This window comes from Ovis canadensis, chromosome 12, assembly GCF_042477335.2.
Source record: "Ovis canadensis isolate MfBH-ARS-UI-01 breed Bighorn chromosome 12, ARS-UI_OviCan_v2, whole genome shotgun sequence".
Taxonomy (NCBI): domain Eukaryota; kingdom Metazoa; phylum Chordata; class Mammalia; order Artiodactyla; family Bovidae; genus Ovis; species Ovis canadensis.
Window position 1 is genome coordinate 87,890,891 of NC_091256.1, and position 13,324 is coordinate 87,904,214.

Below are 13,324 nucleotides of genomic sequence, written 5' to 3' on the forward strand. Positions count from 1 at the left end.
GCTTTTATCATCCATTAGACCTGCTCTGCAACATGTAATTTGGATGTTACTTTTAGAAACAGCTCTGAGCCTTTTTTTTTTTCAGCTTTTCCAGAGCTAAACTCTTATTTTTAGCTTTCCAATATGATCTTAGTGATCTCCTTTCTTCTTAGTAAAGTCAGAGTCACCTTCCTTGGCTTGCATCTGACACCCTTGATGAATGCCGGCAACTAGACATGTTATATTTTCACTCCAGATTTTCTAAGATGAGGATGAAGTGAAGTGAAGTGATATGAAGTCGCTCAGTTGTGTCCAACTCTTTGCAACCCTGTGGACTATAGCCTACCAGGCTCCTCCATCCATGGGATTCTCCAGGCAAGAGTACTGGAGTGGGTTGCCATTTCCTTCTCCAGGGGATCTTCCCAACCCAGGGATCGAACCTGGGTCTCCCGCATTGGAGGCAGATGCTTTAACCTCTGAGCCACCAGGGAAGCCCCCATGTCCTTCCTACCAGATGAACTCTCCACCTTCCCACTGCAGTCATCTGAACTTGAACTTGTAGAGAATCAAGATGGATAACATTTACGATTTGGCACTTGAACCATAACTAAATCTTTTGTCCGTAAGTTGATTCTGGAAGTTATGTCAATGTAACTTAAACTTTATGGTTTCACCATATAAATCTTACTTATTTCAAATCCAATTAGTGCAGCATAACTACCCTCTGTCCATCCTAAAGGAGATCAGTCCTGGGTGTTCATTGGAAGGACCGATGTTGAAGCTGAAGCTCCAATACTTTGGCCACCTGATGCAAAGAGCTGACTCATTTGAAAAGACCCTGATGCTGGGAAAGATTGAAGGCAGGAGGAGAAGGGGATGACAGAGGACGAGATGGCTGGATGTCATCACCGACTCAATGGACATGAGTTTGGGTAAACTCTGGGAGTTGGTGATGGACAGGGAGGCCTGGTGTGCTGCGGTTCATGGGGTTGCAGAGAGTTGGACACGACTGAGCAACTGAACTGAACTACCCTCTGTATCCTTTTTATTTATCCTTGAGTGTCTTGTTGTCACTGTTTGTTTCTTATACTGTCAGCATTTCTTTCTTCAGATCATCCAGCACATTAAATCTAGGAGTATGATCAAATCTCTGGATGCTGTATTTTCTCCTTTATTGTTCAGTTGCTAAGACATGTCTGACTCTTTGCAGCCCCATGGACTGTAGCACGCCAGGCTTCTCTGTCCTTTACTATCTCCCAGAGTTTGCTCAAATTCACATCCACTGAGTCAGTGATGCTATTTCACAATCTCATCCTCTGCTGCCACTTTATCTTTTGCCTTCTCCTTCCCAGCATCAGGGTCTTCTCCAATGAATCGGCTCTTCCCATCAGGTGACCAAAGTATTGGAGCTTCAGCTTCAGCATCAGTCCTCTCAATGAATATTTAGGGTTGATTTTCTTTAGGACTGACTGTTTTGATCTCCTTGCTGACCACAGGACTCTCAAGAGTCTTCTCCAGCACCACAGTTCAAAAGCATCAGTTCTTTGGCACCCAGCCTTCTTTATGGTCCAGCTCTCATCTCTAAGCTTTGGTTCCCATCAGGATTAATTGCCACCTGAGCCTGCTGTAAAGCTGTTTCCCAGACTTTCTTTCACCACTTTCCTTTGTTATATCCACTAATTCTTCCATTCTGTGTCCTTGCCTCAACTTTTTGTGTTAATTCCCTTATTTTTAGGAGTATACTCTCAAATAATTCCCTAAGAAAGGCCATGTGGGAGATAATTTTCTAAATCCCTACATGTCTAAATAGATATTTTTATTTTGCCCTTCTAATTGGTTGACTTTTTTCTGGATGTAAGAGTATGGATTATAAGTAATTTTTCTTTGCGATTTTGAAAGCATGATTTGATTAACTTTTTAGCATCTACAGTCTGAGGCCCTAGAATTCTCATTCTTTTGAGTGTGACTTTTTGAGTGTGTGTGTGTGCACCTGTGTGTTTCTGTGGGATTTTCCTGAGACAATACAATGACAAGTAAATAAAGGAGCATCATTTTCTTGGATGTTTAAGGCAAACCTTCCCTAATATAGCTATTCATAATAAAACGTTTGGTCTTGAAACCATGACTTAGTTTACAGCCTCAGAGGGTCCTTCCTGAGACAATTTACATTGAGTCTATTATTTAAATAAAGTAGTTACCATTGAATTTAGAACTTGAAAAGCTAAGATTAGAAGTGATTATTTTGATAACTCTGATATAATAATTGGATGGGATGAGTTTAATGATAAAACATGACGCCTTGAGGAATAAAAAGAAATGTTAAGTTAGAAATACAGGGAAATAGCTACATACCAGTTAAAGGGCCCCAAATAAAAAAGACTAGAATACGAAATGTTGGTTTGGTTGTGGAGCATCTGGAACTCTTATTCATTGCTATTGGGAAGCACCAAAGTGTACAAACTGAAATCCCATTTAATGAGAAAATCCAGAACAGGTAATGCTAATATAGGATGATGCGAATCAACCCAAACGAGAGGAAGGGGGCAGGAAGGAACTTTCTGAGGTGATGAAGGGTATACTTTGGTTACACAGTTTGGTTATATTTGTCAAAAATTAGCAGTGTGTACGATGGGCATGAGTTTGAGTAAGCTCTGGGAGTTGGTGATGGACAGGAGGCCTGGCATGCTGCAGTCCATGGGGTCGCAAAGAGTTGGACATGACTGAGCAACTGAACTGAACAATTAATATTTGTATCTTTTACTCTATATAATCATACCTCAATATTGACTGTTAAAAATGAAATATTACATAAATTAGTTCATAACTATTTCATAAAGCAGAAAGTGATAATGTCCATTATTTTATTCATTTAATTGACATGTAGTTAATTTACAGTATGTTAGTTTCACTATCACGGCATAGTGATTTAGTTATATATATATATATATATATATATATATATATATAGTCTTTTAAAGATTCTTTCCCTGCACTTTACTGGTAGTCCAAGTGGCTAAGACTGTGGTACCAGTGCAAGGGGGTGGGGTTCACTTCCTGGTCAGGGAACTAGGTCCCACATGCTGCCACTAAGAGCTCGCATGACACAGTGAAGTCCAAAGATCCTGTATGCCACAACAAGACCTGGTGCAGCTAAATAAATAAATTTGAAAAACAAAAATTCTTTCCTTTACAGGAAATTACAAAACATTGGCATAGTTCTCTGTTCCATTCATGTAGGTCCTGGGAATCTCCATGATTTTAAAATAGGAGAAAACCAGGCACGTATATTTTCCCTATTAGTGTAACAGTAATATAAACCGGGCTTTATCTCACTCAGTGCACCTAACAGCTAGGTGCTTCCCTGGGAGCTCAGTCGTTAAAGAATTTGTCTGCAGTGCAGGAGACCCAGGTTCAATCCCTGGGGTCAGGAAGGTTCCCTGGAGAAGGGCATGGGAACCCACTCCAGTATTCTTGCCTGGAGAGTCCCACGGACAGGAGAGTAGCAGGCTATGGGCCATAGGGTCGCAAAGAGTCAGGCATAACTGAAGCGACTGAACACACACACACACACCACCCCGTAAACAGTGATCAGGGGGCTAAGACTTGGAGTGGGTTGCATGTGGCCGTGAACTGTCTACAGAGTGTGAGACACAGAACCCCTGATTCCCTGGTCCTGGTGTTCAGCAGTGGAGGAAGGCAGTCAACGCAACCCCTGAGGAAGAATCTGCATGTGTGCAAACATCCAGGCTAACTTTCTGCTTGGGTCTGCTGCCCAGGCCAGGTGTGAGGTCTCTCTGTAGGGCTGTAGGTTTCTCTATGGCTTCTGGATTTCAGGAGGGCTTCACCATGGTCTTGGACTCCCCAGGTCTTAAGTCTTAAGACTCCCCAAGGGCTTAAGTCTTAGAGCTGATTCTAGCTCGTCCGGAGTGCCTGGAGAAGGAGCAGCAGCTCCATTCCTCCTGAACCCACCCGTTCCCATCAGCGTGGACCCCCATGCTCTGAAGGCAGAGGTGGACACGAGGGGCTGCAAACGGGCGCACGTGGCACCGGCTGCTGCCTGCAGCTCCTCTGTCTCTTTCCTCTCTTTCAAGAAAGGGGGATTTCATGACCTAGGCGTCAGTTGTCCAGGGATGGATTGATGACATGATACATCAATATAGCCATTGATGGTTCACTGGTGTTTCAGTGGTAAAGAGTTTGCCTGCCAATACAGGAGACCCGGGTTTGATCCCTGGGTTGGGAAGATCCCCTGGAGAAGGGAATGGCAACTCCCCTCCAATAGCCCGGTGGGCTACAGTCCATGGGGTTGCAAAGAGTTGGACATGACTGAGCATGCATGGAATGCAATGCAATGCAATACAACCCTGATTAGGGCTCCTTAGATTACAGGGAACTTTATTCAAACCGGCAAAGCTGAAAACCAGTGTACTGACCTGTGAATTGGAGAGACACACTGGAGCTGATGTAGGACATGGCTGAGTCAAGGTCAGGGACCTGACTTCCTCTGCTTCCCAGCTCCACTTCCCCACCTATCACCCTTTGTTCAGGCAGTTTCCCCTGGACCCAGGGCTGAAAGGCACCTGAGAGTTCTGGGAGTCGTTTTTATTCTTAAGGGTTTGAGCCAAAGTTCGGGGGTCCACATTCGTTGAACTTGCTGGAGTCACAAGTATTTTGTACTCTCATCTGTTCTGGGCATTTATTTTTCTTTCTCAGCTCCTCTTTTGGAAATGTGGAGTTATAACGAGTATTGGTATGTAAGTCTATTTTTCCTGTGGACATGTATGGATGTGAAAGTTGGACTGTGAAGAAGGCTGAGCGCCAAAGAATTGATGCTTTGAACTGTGGTATTGGAGAAGACTCTTGAGAGTCCCTTGGACTGCAAAGAGATCCAACCAGTCCATTCTGAAGGAGATCAACCCTGGGATTTCTTTGGAAGGAATGATGCTAACGCTGAAGCTCCAGTACTTTGGCCACCTCATGCGAAGAATTGACTCATTGGAAAAGACTCTGACGCTGGGACGGATTGGGGGCAGGAGGAGAAGGGAACGACCGAGGATGAGATGGCTGGATGGCATCATGGACTCGATGGATGTGAGTCTGGGTGAACTCCGGGAGATTGTGATGGACAGGGAGGCCTGGCGTGCTGCGATTCATGGGGTCACAAAGAGTCGGACACGACTGAGCAACTGAACTGAACTGAACTGAAGTCTATTTGCTATCATCTAGAAGAATCTCTTTCTTTTTAAACTCCTTCCTGCAATTAAGTTACAAAGCCACTTGGTGGTGATAGATAGTTTATTCGTAACAGCCAATCACCAAATGAGATTTTTGAGGTCTAGTCAAAAGGGCTTTCCCATGATTTTCAGATTTCTACAATTAAAAAGTGAAAATAGCAAACATTAAGTTTTTAGTAAAGTAAATAATTCTAAATAGAACTTGCAAAGGAAAAAGTAGAAAAATTTCTCCCCTAATTCTTGTATATAATTTACTTTTAATTTGCACTCTGTGCTCAGATTTTGATGAAACGATTTTGTGTTTTTAAAAACAGGGATTTATCGTTCGGCACCTTTGTGTCACAGCTCATTGATTCTTTGTTGGCTGTCGTTCAGCCGCCATGCTTGAATCTTTGTGACTGCATGGACTGCAGCATCCCAGGCTTCCTTCTTCTTGACTATCTGCATTCAGAGAGGTGTATCTTTCCCTTTCTCCTTTGCCTTTCACTTCTCTTCTTTTCTCAGCTATTTGTAAGGCCTCCTCAGACAATCACTTTGCTTCTTGCATTTCCTTTTCTTCGGGATGGTTTTGGTCACCACTTTCTATACAATGTTATGAACCTCCATCCACAGTTCTTCAGGGACTCTGTCTACCAGATCTAATCCCTTGAATCTATTCATCACCTCCACTGGATAATCATAAGGGATTTGATTTAGGTCACGCCTAAATGGTCTAGTGGTTAGACATCACGAAATATGAGAAACATTCTAATTTCACAGACGTTAAATGTTAAAAAAGAAAAATGTCTTAGGAGCAATGAAATGCTGTATTTGCTGATTCCAAAAGAGTCTTAGTTTATGGGAGGCACTCAGTAAATATGTCTGTGGAAGAAAAGAAGGAAGGAATAAGAAAGAAAGAAGGGAAGGAGGAAAGAAGATTGTGGAGGGGAAGGGAGGAAAGGAGAGGAAGAAAAGCAAGAAAAAGGGCAGAAAAAAAAACGACATAGTTTTCCCAAAGGATGGACATAATTCTGAGGCTTTCTTGATGAGAAATATTTCCAATTTTCCTTTTCATGGATGGAAATTTGATGCATTACATCCACAGTAATGTGACATTTCTGAATTAATAAAAATGAACCACTGAGTTATATTCCCAGGCCCACGAGCTTCTGCATTCCTTCATTCCATATGGAAGGAAGAAAACCAGATGCGCTGCCTCTGGACCTTGGTGCAGGGGCTGCGCTTTGCTGCCTCCTTCTGTCTGGATCTCACTTTACGTCACTTCCTCCGAGAAGCACTCCTGGACTGACTGCCCACAGTAACGTGATTCCCTCTCAGAGTTTCTTATCTTTGGTTCCCTCCAGACTGTCTTCTCGTCCCCACAGGGGGCTCATTAACTAAGCTTCATGTGTAACTCATTTCCAGAAGCATGGATACTTTGACAGTGATATCAAAGATCAAAAACCATCTAGAAATCAAAGGCATGCAAGCCTACATATTAATTACAAGTTTCAGATTGAAAAAAAAACCCACAGTGGCATGCACTAACATAGAATAATCTTAAACCTATGAAACTTAACAATTCATAGTTAATCCATGAAGATAAGGGCTTCCCAGGTGGCTCAGTGGGTAAAGAATCCACCTGCAATGCAGGCGACTCAGGAGATGGAGACGCAGGTTCAACCCCTGGTTTGGGAAGATCCCTGGAGAAGGAAATGGCAATCCACTCCAGTACTCTTGCCTGGAGAATCCCGTGGACAGAGGAGCCTGGTGGGCTACAGTCCACGGGGCTGCAAAGAATCAGACACGCCTGAAGCGAATGAAGCACACACACACGATGATAAATAGGACCAAGCTCTGTCCCAAGGCCAGTGAGAATGAAGGAAGGATAAACTTGACGTACTCCCACATTTTCCTGGAGCTGGCCTGCTAATGGGCTTGTGTGCAAGCTTTCTGTGGCTTATATGAGCTAATAGGTAACTTTTGTGATCCTAGCCCATCTTTCTGCTTTTGGACAAGCCAGAAAGGAGAGCTAAGTTCCATTTTTAAATTTCACTAGAGAAGGATATTTGTGAGCTGACTTTGCAAGTTTATGAACTCTTTTCCTGCAGTGGGTTTTAGGTCATATCTTTCATAAGTTTCTCATGCTTTACTTTAAGACACCGGTACGACTCAGCTTTACTGGTGAAGGAGAACAGTGAGCCTGTTAGTGCATGACGGTCAGCCTCCTTTTGCAACCCTGGGATATGATGACTGGGAAACCTCCATGTGCTTTGTTACAGGTGACATCTCTGTTCCCCACCCCAGCCCTATCATCTCCTTCACCTCACATCACACCCATCAACCCAGGTAGAAACATCTCAGGGACAAAACATGGATGAAATTCTATCCCAAAGCTACACTGGTCTCAGGACTGGTCCGTGAGCTGATCCTCCATCACAGGTGTGATGATCTCTTAGTACAGCAGCCGATTATTCTCAGTATAGTCGAGAAACAGGAGGGCATTGGTTTTGATTTTTGTATAGTTTTGTACACATAGCTTCAAAGGATCATGAAACAGGAAAATATATAGGTTATCCATAAAAGGAATTAAAAGATGAGATTCTGAAAGTAATAAAAGTAGATTCTAGCTTTCAAGGGCTAGAAAATCAGGAGGAAAGATTTGGATAATATGATTATACTGACTTAATATAATCACTCTGCCTATTTAGATTTCAAGAGATTATAATTGTCCATAATCTCACTAGCTAGGTATTAGTAATAAAAGTTTGGTAATGTAGTAACCACAGAAATGTCTATTTAAAATTTCATATAGGGAATTAATACCAGTCACTGACATGACATGATTAATTTTCATGTTTTGTTCCAGTCATGTCTGGTTTACATTCTGACAGCTCTACGAACTTCCTATTGTAAAACAGTAAAACATACCTAACTATTTAGATTGGAGTTACATGACACAGGCTTGATGGAAGTATTAATTCACATATTTTAGAACATGAATAAGTAACGATTTTATTATTTCTTTATCTTGAGAAAAAAGTGATTGCTTTTACCTTTCAACCTGATTGAGGGAAAGACAAATAAAAACAAAACAGAATTTTAAAAATTTGCATATTTTGGTTGTCCAAACTATAAATTGTGTGTATATTTATATATTCTTAAATAACTTTTAAGTCACTAATATGTAAATAACTTGAAAAGTAAATTATATTAAAAAAAATAATATAAAATAAGTAGACATTTACACAAACAATTCAAAAGTTCTGCCAATTAAATAAACCTGTCAGTTATATACGATAAATAATACTCATGGGCAAATGTAACAAAATTATCCAATTAGGACTGTTTGAGGTTTCCATGGGTGATAGTCTACTGTTTGTCTTCTCCTCTTTTAAAGATGGAATTATCCTATAAGCCTATGGATAAATAATGGCTTGCCTCCCCCAGTCCCTGAAGGCTTAGGCATTTAAAGTTTCTAGCCTTGAATTTTAAGGACCAGAACTTCAGCAAGTTTTTAAACATTACTTTTGATTTTTGCACCCAATACTCAAGCTTTGGAAGTGATGTTTTATTCTGGGAAGTGGTGTCCCAGGCGCCTCTTACCCAACAAAAACAGTAACTTTTACACAGAAAACCTGATTTGACAGTGTGATTAAAGAAATAAATTGCATAATTTGAATTTTTCATGACATGTGGTTTTAATGGCAGAATTATGGAGGGTGTTGAGGGTGTTTATGATTAACTGATCTCATTGTCATAAAGACAAGGAGAGCCTGCTTTCAGTGTATCTTTGAGTTTGATGTGGCATGATTCCAAATCTGGCTTTACTCACATCCTGTATTTCCAAATAGATGGAACATTAACCGTGCAGTAGAACTGCTGAAGAAGTCATCACCGAGGTATTTTTAAAGGCACTTCCGCCCTTAAGCAGAACAGCTGAAAAGAGATGTATATTTTAAGCAATAAAGTCTTGAGTGTAAGCAGAGATTAGAAAGAGAACAACAGTGGATGTGGCTTTTCACCTTTTCTATTGACTTCGTTAGGAATGCACTTGAAGATTCCTAGTCCAAGGGCAGCCACTCCATTTACCTATGTGAAATACTAAAAGTAAGAAGAAAGACGTTATTTCCTGTTTCTTGCCTGCGTAGGGAATAGACAACCGCTTCGATTGCTCAGGCCTGAAAGAATCCGGTGCATCGCAAGGCAGAAGCGAGAGCCCAGGCAGGTTGAAAGTGACAGAAATTAGAGAGGACTCTTCGAGATCTTCCCGTCCAGCTTTCTGAGATTACAGGGTACTTGTAGCATCCCCCTTGCAGGATAGATACACACACAAAAAATATTCCAGAGAAACTGGCATTCTTCAAATTCATCTTTGAGATTTGATTACTGTATCACCAGGGCTCCCAGTTAGCAGAGGTCTGCGGAACTGCCACCAGTGTGGAGGAAAGTGTCTCCTGGGTAGTGGCCTCAGCTTGGCCCCACACCAAGAGTGGAATGTACAAGTGTGAAAAGGGAAATCATCCCTGAGTGTATTTCCTTCATTGCTTTGACTCGCCGCCCACTGCATATTGGCCGTCGGGCTTCTGTGCGGTGCTGGGCTTAGCTGCTCAGTCGTTTCAGACTTCACAACCCCATGGACTGTAGCCCAAGAGTCTCCTCTGTCTATGGGGTGTTTTTTGGCAAGAATACTGGAGTGGTTTGCCAATTTCTTCTCCAGGGGATGGATCTTCCTGACACAGGGATTGAACCCACGTCTCCTGTGTCTCCTGCGTTGTAGGCAGATTCTTTACCAGCCAACCGGGAAAGAGTAAAAAAAGCAGAGATTCAGTTAAATTATGTTGACCAGAGAAAATCACAATATAAACTGCTAGTTGTGCTGTTCCTTTCCTGTTTTGCAACCAATATAAAATATTACATTTCCCTACGTTCAGTTCAGTTCACTTCAGTTCAGTTGCTCAGTCGTGTCTGACTCTTTGCGACCCCATGAACCGCAGCACACCTGCCAGCCCTCCCTATCCATCACCAACTCCTGGAGCCCACCCAAACTCATGTCCATTGAGTCGGTGATGCCATCCAGCCATCTCATCCTCTGTCATCCCCTTTTCCTCCTGCCCTCAATGTTTCCCAGCATCAGGGTCTTTTCCAATGAGTCAACTCTTCGCATCAGGTGGCCAAAGGATTGGAGTTTCAGCTTCAGCATCAGTCCTTCCAATGAACACCCAGGACTGATTTCCTTCAGAATGGACTGGTTGGATCTCCTTGCAGTCCAAGGGATCTTCAAGAGTCTTCTCTAACACCACAGTTCAAAAGCATCAATTCTTCGGCGCTCAGCCTTCTTCACAGTCCAACTATCAAATCCACACATGACCACTGGAAAAACCATAGCCTTTACTAGACGGACTAGATGTCTCTGCTTTTGAATATGCTATCTAGGTTGGTCATAACTTTCCTTCCAAGGAGTAAGCGCCTTTTAATCTCATGGCTGCAGTCACCATCTGCAGTGATTTTGGAGTCCCCCAAAATAAAAGTCTGACACTGTTTCCACTGTTTCCCCATCTATTTCCCATGAAGTGATGGGACCAGATGCCATGATCTTAGTTTTCTGAATGTTGTGCTTTAAGCCAAATTTTTCACTCTCCTCTTTTACTTTCATCAAGAGGCTCTTTAGTTCTTCTTCACTTTCTGCCATAAGGGTGGTGTCATCTGCATATCTGAGGTTATTGATATTTCTCCTGGCAATCTTGATTCCAGCTTGTGCTTCATCTCCACATTAAACATATGTATATATTTAAATGGGGTTTCCCCTGTGGCTCAGATGGTAAAGAATGTGCCTGCAATGAGGGAGACCCAGGTTCAATTCCTGGGTCAGGAAGCTCCCCTGGAGAAGGGAATGGCAACCCACTCCAGTATTCCTGTGTGGGGAATTCCATGGGACAGAGAAGCCTGGCGGGTTTCAGTCCTTGGAAATGCAAAGAGTAAGATACAAATGAGCCACTTTCACTTCACTTCACATATATGTATATATGTGTACACACACACACACACACACACACACACACACACAATGTTGAAATGCTTCCTCAGTCTTAAAACTACTACAAAAATAGCTAGGAAAAAGCCACCATCAGTATGCTGCTATTTTTAACCGGGAACTGTATTCTCCAAATACAGAACTAGACAATTGGGACCGAGCAGAGTTGTCTTTCCGTGACTTTGCATTCCAGGGGTTTGATGAGAGAATGAAATGAAGGCAGAGTTTATAGTTTGAAAGGGCGGTTCATCTGCATGATCTGCTAATAAGTCAATGCAGGAGGTCCCGAGAGTGAAAAAGCAGTTTTCAGATGTTTTTCCTGAGCGTTCTCACAGCTTGGGGGAGAGAGGATTTCTGCTCCTGTACAGTGACCACTCCAGGCTCCGGAAAGGGATCTCCCCGGGGTTGTCTGCAGGCTGCACTTTGACCTCCTCCTCTTGGCCCAGGTTAGTCCAGACATTTCAACAGCTTGACTAAGCCTTGTCACTATTCAGGTGCCAGATTCGGTGGCTGCCAGGATCACTGGCAGCTTTGTACGTACACCTGTTGCCAGCGCTATGTATGAGTCAGGAAGGCTAGACCTTTCTGGTTTATCCCAATGGCTAGGATCTCTTTCAAAGGAGAATTCTTTTTAATATGATTTCATCATCCTTCATCAGGAAAACATTTTTTTTCTAGCAAGCTTCTTTCCTTACAGAGATGTTACATGGACTCTGAACCCGATATGGGACTACAGGTCTGGGTTAACCTACAGGTTAAAAAGAAAATGGTCCTGACAATCAATACTGTCTCTACTTTTGATTTTTAATTGTGTTGGGCCAGCAGAGCTATGGGTTTCCCAGCTGGCTCAGTGGTGAAGAATCCACCTGCAATGCAGGAGACACAGGAGACACTCGTGGTTCTATTCCTGGGTCAGGAAGATGCCCTGGAGGAGGAAATGGCAACCCACTGCAGTATTCCTTGTTTAGAAAATCCCACGGACAGAGCAGCCTGGTGGTCCACAGTCCATGGGGTCACAAAGAGTCAGACATGATTGAGCATGCGTGCTCGGCAGAGCTCTATTAACAACAGTACATACAGACTGGGTGTTAACTAAAAGGTTTTAAGTGTCATAATCAAATATCCTTTACAGAAAAGTGAATCTGCTAGTTAATGGTATGTATTGCCTGGTAATTAGGAATAAACAGTAAGTAGCACATATATAAAGGACTGTAATTACCGCATTTCATGGAGTCAGGCAAGCATTTTTGAAGCAAGCTTGGTGGGAAACTTGGTGGGAGCTTGGGGAGAAGGGGCAAGCAGTTAAAGCTGGACTCTGCTCTGATGATTCCTGGGACCAGAGGAGCCTCTTTGGCCAGACCTCTGCCCGCAATGCAGGAGACCCCAGTTCAATTCCTGGGTCGGGAAGATCCCCTGGAGAAGGAAAAGGCTACCCACTCCAGTATCCTGGCCTGAAGAATTCCATAGATCGTACAGTCCATGGGGTTGCAAAGAGTTGGATACAACTGAGCGACTTGTACTTTCACTTTTTTTCTCTGCTTTTCCATGAGCATCTGCTCCAGGCCAGGGGCCTAGGGCAGGGGCACAGACCTCTCTATCAGCAAAGAGGTGATGAAAAGTCATAAAGAGAAAGTGCGTTGTATCTAGACAGTTTTCACAACTTCTGAAGCACTGTACACTATTTAGCTGTAGCTTTGTATCACTGCAGATGGTGACTGCAGCCATGAGATTAAAACACGCTTACTCCTTGGAAGAAAAGTTATGACCAACCTAGACAGTATATTCAAAACCAGAGACATTACTTTGCCAACAAAGGTCTGTCTAGTCAAGGCTATGGTTTTTCTGGTGGTCATGTATGGATGTGAGAGTTGGACTGTCAAGAAAGCTGAGCGCCAAAGAACTGATGCTTTTGAACTGTGGTGTTGGAGAAGACTCTTGAGAGTCCCTTGGACTGCAAGGAGATCCAACCAGACCATCCTAAAGGAGATCAGTCCTGGGTGTTCATTGGAAGGACTGATGCTGAAGCTGAAACTCCAATACCTTGGTCACCTCATGCGAAGAGCTGACTCATTGGAAAAGACCCTGATGCTGGGAGGGA

At 42.9% G+C, this 13,324-nt stretch overlaps 1 non-coding gene across 1 annotated transcript; it reads right to left on the reverse strand.

Moving 5' to 3' along the window:
• Nucleotides 1–398: 398 nt before the first annotated feature.
• Nucleotides 399–470, reverse strand: TRNAW-CCA (transfer RNA tryptophan (anticodon CCA)). The gene has a single exon. It is a non-coding gene; the product is annotated as a tRNA-Trp (tRNA).
• Between the last annotated feature and the right edge of the window lie 12,854 nt (nucleotides 471–13,324).